The sequence below is a fragment of the Polypterus senegalus genome, unplaced genomic scaffold, assembly GCF_016835505.1.
Source record: "Polypterus senegalus isolate Bchr_013 unplaced genomic scaffold, ASM1683550v1 scaffold_3419, whole genome shotgun sequence".
Classification (NCBI taxonomy): Eukaryota; Metazoa; Chordata; class Cladistia; order Polypteriformes; family Polypteridae; genus Polypterus; species Polypterus senegalus.
Window position 1 is genome coordinate 17501 of NW_024380578.1, and position 14730 is coordinate 32230.

Genomic DNA, 14730 nt, shown 5'->3' on the forward strand with positions numbered 1-14730 from the left:
GAAGCGCCAGCCAGAGCCAAAGAGAGGCCGGGTCCGCCCCGCTGTTTCAAGTGTGGCGAGAGCCGCCACCTGCTGCCAAACTGCCCCCATCACATCGCCCGGAGCCTATGGACTGCAGCTGGACATCACGGAGAGGTATTGTACCCGCCGCATCCCTTGGCGAGTCCGAATCACGGGAGTGGTGTTGCTAAATGGGCACGCCGTGGTGGCTTTGTTTGATTCCGCAGCAACATTACCATTGTTGCTCGCCGCTTGCCTTACCGCAACAGTGGTTAAAGCAACATTTGTTGGTTACCTGTGTACATGGGGGACTAGGTCATATCGCTCCGCCACTGCTATCTTACCTGGAAGGGGGAACCAATCCAAATGGCGGTCGCTGTGTTACCTGACCCCCCCTTCCCAGTGATTCTGGGACAAGACTGGTCTAAAAGAATCAGCGGTAAGCCATTCGCGCCCCGGGCCTCGTTGGATCTTGTCATGAGGGGAAAAGGCAACCCTCCCGCGGCCTCCACGCCGTGCACAAGGGCAGGCCCTATGGGCGCTGGTGTCTCGGGGACCTTTCGTGGCTACGGACCTTGACCCGAAGATTCCGCCGGAGAAGGGACTAGCCAGGAACTTCCCCGGCCCAGGCCCCAAGACCCTCGGCGCCTGGACCATCAATTTCGGTCCACGCCGCCTCCTTTAAGAGGGAGCAGTGGAATGATGACTCCCTGCGCTTTGCCCGAACGCGATTGTTCTGCCTAACAGCTCGACAGCGGACGGATCCACACCGCGGAACCCTTCTTTGTCCTTGAAAATGATCTGTTGTACCGAAAGTGGCTACCCATGAGGGCGAGGTGCGGAAGTTGTTGCTAATTCCGCGCACCTTCCGGCGGGAGATATGCGAAGTTGGCACATGCTCACCTCCTAGGCCCACCTCGGGGCGAAAAACACTGGAGAGGATTAAGCCCGCTTTTACTGGCCTGGGATCAATGAGGAGGTCCGCGGTTCTGTCAATCCTGTCCGAGTGCCAGACCCGCCAGATTCCTAGGAGGGACCGTGCTCCTCTAGTCCCTATTCCCCTCGTGGACATCCCTTTGAAAGGATAGGGGTCGATTTGGTGGGACCCTGGAGCCCTCAACCCGTGGCCACAAGTATATCCTAGTCATGGTGGACTATGCCACCCGGTACCCAGAGGCGGTTCCCCTGCGCCCGCTAATACTAAAAGCATCGCACGGAACTGGTTAACTTGTTTTCACGCTGGGCATACCCAAGGAGGTCCTCACGGACCAGGGTACGCCCTTCACTTCGGATACGCTCAAGGAGGTGGCCAAATTACTGCAGATAAAGCACCTGAAAGCGCCAGTCTATCACCCGCAAACTGACGGGTTGGTGAGCGATTTAATCAGACGCTTAAGCAGATGCTCCGCAAGGTAGTCAGCGCGACGGCAGGAACTGGGACCAGCTCCTCCCGCCGTGCTTTTGCCTACCGGGAGGTACCCCAGGCCTCTACGGGCTTCTCCCCTTTGAATTACTATACGGGCGACAACCCCGGGAATCCTCGACATCCTAAAAGAAGGCTGGGAGGCCGAGGCTCTTCCCTCCTCTAATATTTTGAGTACTAGCGCAACTGCGCGACCGACTCACAAAGATCAGGCCCCTCCTAAAAGAGCACGTGACTCGTGCGCAAGCAGCGCAGGCCCGGTGTTACAACCGCAACTCCGTCCTCAGGGAGTTCCGCCGGGGACCGAAGTTATGGTGCTCGCCCCGACCTCCCACTCGAAGCTGCTCGCCACTGGCAAGGGCCTTACGAGGTTAAGGAGAGAAAAGGACTCGCCGACTATTTGGTAAAACAGCCCAACCGCCGACCGAAAGTGAGAGGATCTATCATGTCAACCTGTTAAAGCCCTGAGAGATAGAGAGGAGCTTCCCAGCTCCCGTAGGTCACTCTCCCTTTCACAAGCACAACTGCCCTTAACCTCGGAAGAGCTGACCCCAAGCAGCGGCAGGAGTTAGCCCAAACACTCCGAGCCATCCCGAGGTAGTGAGCGAGTCACCCGCCGGACGCGCTGATTGAGCACGATATAGTCACGGAGCCCGGGGTAATCGTCCGGGAGAGGCCCTACCGACTCCCGGAGGCAAAACGCGCAGAGGTCGAACTGGAGGTGAAACGTATGTTGGACATGGACATAATTGAAGAGAGCCATAGTCCCTGGTCCAGCCCTATTGTCCTCGCCTCCAAGCCAGACGGCTCCTGGAGGTTCTGTAATGACTTTAGACGCCTGAATCAGATCTCCAAGTTCGATGCCTACCCCATGCCCCGCATTGACGACCTCCTTGAGCGGCTGGGTACGGCTCGATATCTGACTACCCTTGACATGACAAAAGGGTATTGGCAAATTCCTTTAACGGCATCCGCAAAGGAGAAAACGGCCTTTAGCACCCCTAGCGGGCACTGGCAGTACAAGGTCCTCCCATTTGGGCTGCACGGGGCTCCGCGACCTTCCAACGCCTGGTAGATAGAGTGCTGACGCCCACCAGTCCTATAGCGCCGCTTACCTGGATGACGTTGTCATCTATTCCGCACCTGGGAGGAGCATCTACTGCAGGTCGCAGCTGTCCTCCGAACACTGGCTAAAGCCGCCTCCGCATAAACCCCGGAAGTGTTTTTGGATTAAAGGAGGCCAAATATTTAGGCTACCTCGTGGGACAAGGACAGGTGCGGCCACAGAGCTCCAAAGTGAAAGACATCTTAGAATGGCCCCGTCCGAGTACCAAGAAACAGGTGCAGGCTTTCTTGGGGCTTGCGGGTTACTACCGCCGGTTTGTTCCCCGCTTCTCCGAAAGAGCAGCACCCTTGACTGACCTGACAAAAAAGGGCGATCCACTATACGTGGTGTGGACCGACAAAGCAGAACACGCGCTCAGTGACCTAAAGAAGGCCCTAACGCCGGCACCTGTGTTACGGACGCCCGATTTTGGGCTCCCGCTTATTCTCCAGACCGACGCCGGACACAGGCCTGGGTGCCGTGCTGAGCCAAAGCGCCGATGGTGTCGAGCACCCTGTGATGTACCTTAGCCGGAAACTGATGGACCGAGACCCGCACGCTGCAGTGGAGAGGGAGGCCTTGGCCATTAAGTGGGCAGTGACCCACCTCCGTACTACCTGCTGGGTCGCGAAGTTCGCTCTGGTGACTGATCACGCTGCACTTCAGTGGATGTCCCTGCACAAAGAGTCGAATCCGCGGGTCACCAGGTGGTTCCTGGACTTACAGCCGTATAAGTTCACTGTCACTTATCGGCGGGCACCCTTCAGGCCAATGCCGATGCCCTCTCGTATTCACGACCTCTCGGTTAGGTCCGCCCACCTGACGGTCCTGGGCTAAGGGGGGGATCGTGTCACGCACGCGCCAGTAGGAGGCCGCGGATTGATTCGACAGCACCTGGGAAACCACTCCCCGCCAGGGAATGGTGGGTATTAACTTTCTCCCTCTGCTTCCTCATAGGAAAAAAGACCGCCCTGCACCATAGGCATGGATGACCGCAGTGCGATACTTCCGCCCTTCCTCCGCCATCTTGCCCTGACGTCATCCTTCCCATCCTCCCTTGCGGTCCTTCCCGACATTCCTCCACTTCCGCTCCTCCCCAATAAAATGGCCGCGACGCCAGGAGTCGGTGTCGCGATATGAACTGTTTGTTTATGATTTTGACCTGTTTTTTTTTTCTGTACAATATACGGGGCGGAAAACCCCAACCCTTGCTACTGTCTCTCTCGGTCTTTACAATATATATACATATATATATATATATATATATACATATACATATATATATATATATATATATATATATATATATATATATATATATATATATATATATATATATATATATATATATACACATACATATATATATATATATATATATACACACATATATATATATATATATATATATATATACACATACATATATATATATATATACTATACTAGTATATATACTAGCAGAATACCAAGGCATGGAGGAGAAGTAGTGTGTTAAAGAAGTTATGAAAAAGAAAAGCAAACATTTTAAAAATAACGTAAGATGATTGTTAATGTAATTGTTTTGTCATTGATATGAGTGTTGCTGGTATTATATATATATATATATATATATATATATATATATATATATATATATACACACACAGACACATACATATATATACATATATATATATACACATACTGTATATACACACACACATATATATATACATACTGTATATACAACATATACATATCTACAAATATACTGTATATACACATATATATACAAATCTACATATATATATCTACATATATATATATATATATTAGGGATGGGACTCGATTAAAAAAATTAATCCAATTAATTAGAGGCTGTGTAAGAATTAATCTTGATTTATCGTATGTAATCACACATGTAAATTTGCCCCAAATTGCAAATGTTTTTTTTATTTAAAATGGTTTTAGTGGGCTTACAGAATCAAATAAAAGACATGGACATGAATATTGTAAACTGAAGCTGTTTTAATTTCTGAAAAAAAGCCTTTAAACTGCATTTGAATTCAAAACAGAAACAAAAATATCATCCCTGGTTAAAATTGGGCAGACTTAAAAATAAAGTGGTAGTTTAAGTACTTTAAGTACATTTGCAGAATAGTATTGTCTTTAAATAATAATAACCAAAATTTCACCATAAAGTGCAGTTTTTCTTCTTAAAAAAATAAGTCAGAAACATAAAAGGTAATTTGACCAGCTTACTCTTTAAACTCTGAGTAACATTAGCCAAAATTATTTTGTACATTAGGCTAAAACAGTGTGATCATTGAACATTTTGTAATTAGATGTATTTAGAATTACTAACGGTCACGGAAGTCCAATGATCCCCAGTAAGAGCCACAAAGTCCGCTTTCTGTAATGCATCTAATTTTGCTTGTTTTTCAGTGTGCACAAAACCATGCTTTTATCAAGGCTTCGCTCGGGAAGTCGAAATGATCAGTCGTAGGAACGCGCTTTATTCCGACTCTAACATTTTTGTAGCTGTGATGTGTGCATCAGTGTAATGGATGTACCAGGAAATGATGCATTGACAAAAGTTCCCGCTTGCTTGAATTGAAAGTGTGATTAAATGCGCTTATTTTTAACGCTGCTATGGAGTACATGCATCGAAGCTTCTCAGCTGTGCTTGTGCTAAGAAAGGAAAATTTTAAAAATAACGTAACATGATTCTGCGTTAACCTAATATTTTTCATACGCCCCAAACCAAGGAGATGCTAAGGTAAAATGAATCGGTAGCGCGCACATAGTCAGTACATCCCTCTCGAACCTCAATGTCGCTTAGAGGCTTAAGACTCTACAATTAGCCACAGCGTGTGGCTTGTCTATGCTAAAGTATGTATTGTAGATCGGGTATATATATACATTTATATATATACCCGTGTCGCAGTGGAGAAGTAGAAGTTATGAAAAAGAAAAGGGAACATTTTAAAAATAACGTAACATGATTGTCAATATACAGTAATTGTTTTGTGAGTATTATTGAATGTTGCTGTCATCAAGGATTTGATTATCATTATTTCTTTCAATCAGGCTCGTATTTGTAGGATGTGTTCAAGTTACATTCCGTGTTTGTCAATCGTTGTAAAGATAAGAGGTTTCATTCATCGATTAGTTCCTTACTGCATCAATAAACAGCTCGTCTTCCTCTTTATCTGTGATGTGACAAACTGCATGCACGGGTTTTTTTTACACTGTCTTCCTTTAGCAGGACATTCACTTTTTCCACCGTGTGCTTTGTTTTTCGCAGTAGCTGCACTTATGAATATGATTCTATGTATAAGACGCTTCATATTTTTTTGCTGCCTTCTCAATTGTGTAATTCGGTTATTGTTCAGCACTCTTTGGAACTGTTGCTTTTTGTCTGCGCATTGCGTCAGTTCACGTGAGCCGCTTGGTTTTCTTGCATCGAAGGTTCCCAGCTGTACTGGTGCCATCTTGTGTAATGTCAGCTAAGACCCGCACTTAAAAGTTTCTCTCGCAGTTTCAATGAGTTTGTGCCAAACACCACCCTGACCATCTCATCTTCCTCTGCATAAGCACAGTCCTTCACACGTGAATATTTACCGCAGTGTTTGTATTGGATTGCCGCTGATGGACGGCCTTACATGGGCAGGCACTAAATCACAAACGCTAGTGGTAGCCTATGAACTTAATTTAATATAAACTTACGGTTCACGGCGTGCTTTGTTTCCGCAGTAGCTGTACTTATGAATATGCTTGTATGCATCATTTGCTTCATAATGTTTTTCTGCCTTCTCAATTGTGAAATGGCGTTTTGTGCTGATCGCTGTTTGGAGTTCTTCCTTGTGCTCTACGTACTTACGTAGGAGGCGTGATGATGTCACACGAAACTCCCCCGCGCCATCTCCAACTCAAGACTCCATTACATTATATGGGGAAAAATAGCTTCCAGTTATGACCCTTATGCGTAGAATTTCGAAATGAAACCTGCCCAACTTTTGTAAGTAAGCTGTAAGGAATAAGCCTGCCTAATTTCAGCCTTCTACCTACACGGGAAGTTGCAGAATTAGTGATGAGTCAGTGCGTGAGTCAGTGGGTGAGTGAGTGAGTGAGGGCTTTGCCTTTTATTAGTATAGATATACACATACATACATACATACACATACATACATATATATATATATATACACACACACACACACATACATACATACATACATACATACATACATACATATATATATATATATACTAGAAAATACCCAGGCTTAGAGTAGAGAAGTAGTATGTTGAAGAAGCAATTAAAAGAAAAGGAAACATTTTGAAAATAACGTAACCTGATTGTCAATGTAATTGTTTTGTCACTGTTGTGAGTGATGAGTGTTGTTGTCCTATATATATATATATATATATATATATATATATATATATATATATATATATATATATATATATATATTTTTACACACACACACATAAACATATATATATATATATATATATACATATCTATACATATACAGATATATACATACATATATATCTACATATATACACACACATATATACACACATATACATACATACACACACATATATACACACAAATACATATATATATACATAAATACACACACACATATATAAACATATATATACATATACATACATATCTACATATATACACACACAGCTATTTCAGATCAGTGCAATACGCTTGTTAAAACGGTTGACTCCGCCTTACGCAATAACAAATCAAATCATTCAGTTGTCTTTGCTCATATGTCATTTTAGAGCTGGACGCCTGGCATCTTTTTTGGCCACAGGTTCGCTTCCGCTTGCTGTGAGGTTCTGTGTTGTGGAGATTCTCAGGATGGATTGCAGGTGCTCATCAGTGAGGCGACTCCTGTGTGCTGTTTTGTTAGTCTTTATCACTGAGAAGAGCTTTCACACAGATATGTGCTACCAAACATGAACAAGGTTCGAGCCGCATGTAGACGGACTTTTTTTGTTCATCAAAGTCACCAAAGCGCCCGTGCAAACTCAGTGCGCTCAGTTTATCAGCAAAGTGCGATTTGGGAACACCGTAGTGGACGACTTGGTTTAACAGTACTTGGCAACAGGGAAAGTGGGGCAAGGTGAACTGGTGCATTTGTGTCTCCCATAAAAGCAGCTTCACTTGAAATCACTTTGTGATTGTGCACGGGTTAAAACGTCCGCTGAAGTGTCAGATTCTTATTTAATTATGCTGTTTTCTGTATCTTCTGAATTGCATTCAGGTTACCCTGATGCAAGGCAGCTGAAGCGCTGCATTATAGGATCTGTAGTTTATTGTGTTACCAGCGCCTCATATACCCGGCTTTAATAACAATAATACAGTATATAAAATGATCTCGGGCGGATATATTACGCCCGGGCCGGATGTGACCCGCGCCCTTGAGTTTGACACATATGGACTAAATAGAACTTGAAAAGATATGTTATTTCAAATGTGATCGCTAATTCAGATAGAGTTGACGCGCCACTACAGCCTGCATGCCTCAATGAGTCATCCTCCTCGCCTTACTTTTTACCGCTCATCTAATGAATACACCAGTATGGCTTTACCAAAACAATCATTGATGGCGAATAAAGTATCCATTATTCGAAGTATGTATAGGGATATATATATATATATATATATATATATATATATATATATATATATATATATATATATATATATATATATATATATATATATATATATATATATATATATACCGCTGTGACGCAGCGGAGAAGTAGTGTGTTAAAAAGGTAGAAAAGAAAAGGGAAAATTTTAAAAATAACGTAACATGACTGTCAATATACAGTATTTGTTTTGTGAGTGTTACTGAGTGTTGCTGTCATGAAGGATTTGATTATCATTATTTCTTTCAATCAGGTTCGTATTTGTAGGATGTGTTGTGTTCAAGTTACATTCCGTGTTTGTCAATCGCTGTAAAGATGACAGGTTTCATTCATCGATTTGTTTCTTACTGCATCAATAAACAGCTCGTCTTCTTCTTTATCTGAGACCTGACACACTGCATGCACGGGTTTTTTTTACACTGTCTTCCTTTAGCGGGACATTGACTTTTTCCACCGTGTGCTTTGTTTTCGCAGTAGCTGGATTTATGAATATGCTTATCAGACGCTTCATATTTTTTGCTTAGTCCTGGCACTTAAAACTTTCTCTCGCAGTTTCGCTGAGTTTGTGTCAAACACCACCCTGACCATCTCATCTTCCTCTCCATCAGCACAGTCTTTCACCCGTGAATATTTACCCGTGGCAGTTTGCTATTGGATTGCCGCTGACGGACGGCCTTATATGGGCAGGCACTAAATTACAAACGCCAGCGGCAGCCTATGAACTTAATTTAAAGTGTAGATTTACATAGTGCTTTGTTTCCAAATTTCAGCCTTCCACCCACACGGGAAGTTGGAGAATTAGTGATGAGTCAGTGAGTGAGTGAGTGAGTGAGTGAGTGCTTTGCCTTTTATTAGTATAGATATATATATATATATATATATATATATATATACACACACATACATATATATATATATACACATATATATATATATACATACATACACATATATATATACACACATACACATATATATATATATATATATGTGTATGTGTGTGTATATATATATATACACACACACACACATATAATATATACACACACACACATATATATATATATATGTATATACATATGTACATATATATGTGTATGTATGTATATATGTTCCTGGTTAAAAGCACATTCAGAAAAAAAATATATAAAATTATGGATTTTAGAGTAATATTCAGCATAATACTTGTTTTGGACTGGTTGTTGATGCAATGTTCATAAAGGTAACCATCTCCTTTAGCCAAGTTTTCTCACCTGTTTTGGTGCTTTCCAAGGACTCTTCCACATTCTGACTCTCCGACAGTTCCAAGAAACCAGAAACTAACTGAGAAGATTCTATAGAGAAAACACAAACATTTTACAATAAAGTTGTAAAAATGCAAAATTATAAAATACACCATGAAGTGCATATTACATTTATTTTTGTATTATCTCCCTTCCAAGTCCCAAGCTCCCCTGCAGGTGACCTGATTGGGTTACCATATATGAGGAACACTGCCACCTAGAACATGGGGGATAAAACCAAAATCGGGACTAATTTCTTCTCAGTTCTTCCCTTAACACTAGAATCCCTGAAGCCTATTAAAAAAGTCGCAATGCGGGTTCTACATTAAATTCCTTCACACCTCTTTATCAGTGTCTTTGTTTTGGAAATGTGTCAATCAGCACAAGCAGAAAGCAGCCTGCTATCCCATCCCCACCGATGCAGCTGAAGTGAGATGCAAAGTTCTCCCAGCTCAAGTCTGCTTATCTGGGTGTGACTTTTTTCATACGTTTCTGTGATTCTAGTGTTAAATATACTGGACATGGAACAAATCTGTTTCCTTGCAAAATCAGTCAATCTGCTTGCATCATTGTGCTGGCCTCTTGTCCAGGTAATGAAACAGCCTCAGATCCAGCCGGGTTACCAGTTCTCCTCCAAAACAGTATATTTTTGTTTACGTCTATAATGTTTAGCTAATTCAAATCTGGCTACGCTATTTCTGCTACTGATAAAGGATTTGCATCTTACCGTTTGGCCTTTGTACTTATGATACTTTTATTCTTACATTGAGGAGACTGCCGATTCATTTAGCAAATATCATTTAACAGCTTTTCAACACAACTTTCATAATATTTGCTAAACTGCTTAAAGAGGCAAAAGAAGGGAAACGCTTACCACAATGCCATTGGAGATTATTTTATATATAAACGTCTACGCGTGAATGTCTGTCTGTCTGGCCCGGAAGAGGGGGGTGGAGTCAGGCTAAGGGCTCTGCCTCCTAGGAAACAGAAAACTCGCTTAGCCGCTAATAACACAAGCGAGGCCAACACGTCAGCAAAGCAAAACCTCAGAAGAAAGACAAAGTCGCTTAGCCGCTAACTTTGGCAAAACGGTATCCTTTTACTTTTCCTCCCGCCGCTAATGCACAAGCAAGGCAAGCACATCGGCAAAACGAGTCCTCCTAGGAGAGAGACGCCCAGCGGAGTTCCTTTCAATTACCTGGCCTTTTTACTTTTTTACTCTTAGTTTTTTTTTCTGACGATTTCAATAGTTTCTAGGACCCCGGGCTTTTTACAGCACAGGCTTACACTGCTAGTGTAAAATAAAGGCATATTTGAATGGCCATGTTGCTTGGCATAAATCTACATCATGATACTAAGACAAACAGAGGCAGCTAATGATGTTACATGAGAGGGTATGTAGGCTTAGCTAAAAATTAGAGCAGATTGAGTTAACGGACTATAGCCAGGGAGTATCAGTGATGACATAGTAGTAAATAAAGGCACGACAGACAATTATTAGAGGTTACTGTTAAAATGGTTGATTTTCAAAGAACTACCAAGGATTGGCATATAGACTAGCGTTGGACTGGTGCTAAAATTTTCACTTCAGTGTCAATACCATCTTTCAGACTTCAGTATTGGTATGAAAATAGTTTCACAGCAAATAATGAATAAATACAATACTCCCCATCGTGCTCCTGCCTCCCTAGTCAGCCATAGTATTACACTGTATTCCTCTTGATGTCATAAAATATGTGTTGACAGAATCGGGTGGTGGTGCATCTCAATCATGTTTAAACAAATGGGGAGGGTGGGGGTTTCAGGGGAATTGGTCTCCCATGAAATCTCCAGCAATGGCAGGATGTCTGTCAAGTCTTGATTGTATCAAAACAAAAAGGGGATGGAGCCTTGGTCCCCAGTGAAGTTGGAATCATGCTGAAATATGAGGTTTTGTGAAGTCACTTGCAATTCTATGCAAGTATGGTTTTCCTCCATACTCCACTGAATGTCAGGGAAAGGGTTTTAGTGAAAAGCAGACACTTATTTCTAGTACCGAAAATCCCAAAATGTTAGTACCATACCATTTTCTACGCAACCCTAATAGAGACTAACCAATCAGGCCATTGGTTCATGTGTTGCTTACTTTCCCAAGCTGCTGAATTCAATGAAAACAAATACATATTAGCTTAAACAAATATATTTTAGTGTTTTATGACAGACTCACATTTTGTGAGAGGAATTATTGCAGCAAGAGAGAGAAAATGGCATTAACAAGATAACAGTTATCAGCCTCTAATCAAGCTGCTAGCCAACACCCAAAGCAAAGGGAGGTGGAAAGGCCAAAGCTGAGATCTGCAGTGTCTTTATGTCACCCTTGATCATTGTTTTTCATAATGGAATTTATCCTTATATATTTAGATGCTGTTGTTGAAAGCTCTGCTAAACTTTGTGATGTCTAATTGTATTTATCACGTCTATAGTTAAGTATAAAAATGTATGAGCTCTTTCTTGTCATTACTCCATCGATGAGAGGCACAAACATTGCAAATATACAGTTACTTAGGTTAATAAGTCCCAGAGGTGCAACTGTCCATTTGCTAACAGGCTAAATGGTAACCACTAGGATAACTCTAGGATAAAAGTGCTAGTGTCTCTTGTATGTGGTGTGGTCGAAATTTAACATCTTATTAAAGAAAGGAACATCCTCTAACAGGACAATTCTGTAATCAGGCAGGAGAAATGCTGTTCATTGTATCTTCTAATTACTCCTCAGCAAAATGCCTTGGAGGAACATTCTTCAAAAAGCAGTCCATTACAGCCTGTTCAGAATTATCAGAATGGTCTAAGAAACAAAGGATAGAGGTTCATTTTATAAACTACTGAATTTACATTTAGTGTCAATCAAAACATACATTTTACTCTGGTTGGTTTACACTCAAATGATTTATATAAAATAAAAGTATATATTATATTATGGTTCTTCTTATACCTATTGAGATGAGCCACCACCCTTGAAATTTCTGTGCATTATAACAATTGTCCATTCTTTTTGCTTATAGTACAACTGCTGATTTCTTAGTCATCTTTCAGTACATTTGTATATTACATCTGCCTTTCTTTTGGTACATTATTTACTTGACCATCTCAGTATTTTACCTAAACCAAATCTTATATTTCAGTGTACATGTTGTTGTTCACTTGATCTTTTCTTGTTTCTGACATTTATTAACACTTTATGCTATTTTTTTTTGTTTAAGATGAATGCTATGTAAACCTAAAATTATTCTTCCACAGTGGCCAGTAACTCTGAGGTGAGACAGAAAAAGAAAGAAGGAAAAACCAAACATGTGAATTATACTTTGCCCATAATACAAACAAACAACTTAAAACCGCAACAGGTCAGTGTCACAAACATTTTATATAGAATTCTCCCTTACTCAAAGTCTGGAACATGGATGTATGACTGCCCAAATTTTCCCAATCTGACCAAGACCATAGGGCCTGATCAAAGGAAAAATTACCCCATCCCATGCACTGTTTGAAATGAGGACAAGAAGGACCCACTGCACTGCCTGCCCCTCAATGAACTGATGGGCTGTGGATTGGCTGCTAATGCCCTTACTCTTACCTATACAGGTGCAATAGTAAAGGAGTCCAAGATCAGGTCTCTTATAGATTTCAGGAGTAGCATATCCATTGTTACTTACTGATACTTGCTTCTGCGACAGTACCTGCTAAGACCAGTCTTACCTGGATTCACGGGTAAACTGTTGCCTGTGTGATAACCTACCAGGGAGAAACTCAAACCTTAACAGTGGCTGTAATCTGCAGTCCACCTTATCAAGCATATTCGGGTGGGACTGGTCTAAAATAAAAGCAGTATAGGCCTGGCTATAGATATAGTATACCCTTTATCAAAATGTCTCCACAGTATGTACTTCCCATAGTCGACAAAGTAAGGACAAGTCCACCCAGTGTGATGCAGCCGACTTTGTGTCAATGGCTAGCACTTCAGTAATGGGGCCTGCTGCTCCACCCAAGTAGGTCACAATCAATCTTCTTGTTGAAGTGCCTTCCCAGTTTAGATATTTACCAGTGCCTTTAAGATGGAAGCAATGGAATGATGACACCAATAAATTCACAAAAATGCAATTGTCCTAATAGATGGTGTGCTTTGTTTCCGCAGTAGCTGGATTTATGAATATGCTTGTATGGATCAGACGCTTCATATTTTTTGCTGCCTTTTCAATTGTGTAATTCGGTTTTTGTTCAGCGCTCTTTGGAACTGTTGCTTTTTATCTGTGCACTGCGCCAGTTCACGCGTGAGCCACTCGGTGTACATGCATAGAAGTTTCCCAGCTGTGCTGGTGCCATCTCGTGCGATGTCCATGGCTGTATTTAATGTTACCTTAGTCCTGGCACTTAAAACTTTCTCTCTGCCAGTTTAAGCTGTGTTTGTGTCAAACACCACCCTGACCATCTCATCTTCCTCTCCATAAGCACAGTCCTTCACCCAGTGAATATTTACCCGTGGCAGTTTGCTATTGGATTGCCGCTGACGGACGGCCTTATATGGGCAGGCACTAAATTACAAACGCCAGCAGCAGCCTGTCTATGAACTTAATTTAAAGTGTAGGTTTACATCGGCTTTGTTTCAGTAGCAGAACTCATGAATATGGTTGTATATGTCACTCGCCGCTTCTTATTGTTTAAGCTGCCTTCTCAATTATATAATGCATGTTTTCTTCAGCGCTTTTTTGAGGTCTTCCTGGTTTTCTATGTACTGCGTGATTACGTGGGAGGCGTGATGATGTCACATGAAACTCCGCCCCCACGGCGTTGAAGCTCATCTCCATTACAGGAAATGGAGAAAAACTGCTTCCAGTTATGACCATTACGCGTAGAATTTTGATATAAAACCTGCATGACTTTTATAAGGAAGCTGTAAGGAATGAACCTGCCAAATTTCAGCCTTCCACCCACACGGGAAGTTGGAGAATTAGTGATGAGTCAGTGAGTGAGTGAGGGCTTTGCCTTTTATTAGTATAGATATACACACACACATATATTTATTTTAAGCCCTTATAAACTCTCCCACACTGTTAACATTATTAGAGCCCTCTAGACATGAAAGAACACCCTTTAGTCAAAAGTTTAAACTGTGCTCCATGACAAGACAGACATGGCAGTTCTTTCTCACAATTAAAAGAATGCAAATGGATCTTCTTTTCAAAGGAGTGTCTACATCAGGAGCTGAGAAT

The 14730-nt window shown here is 41.9% G+C and overlaps 1 long non-coding RNA gene across 1 annotated transcript in view; it reads right to left on the reverse strand.

Moving 5' to 3' along the window:
• LOC120520252 overlaps nt 1-14730 on the reverse strand; it is a 64195-nt gene that overhangs the window by 12667 nt on the left and 36798 nt on the right. The window contains exon 2 of the long non-coding RNA XR_005631799.1: nt 9458-9538. This is a non-coding gene — a long non-coding RNA (uncharacterized LOC120520252). The remainder of the gene's footprint in view (nt 1-9457; nt 9539-14730) is intronic.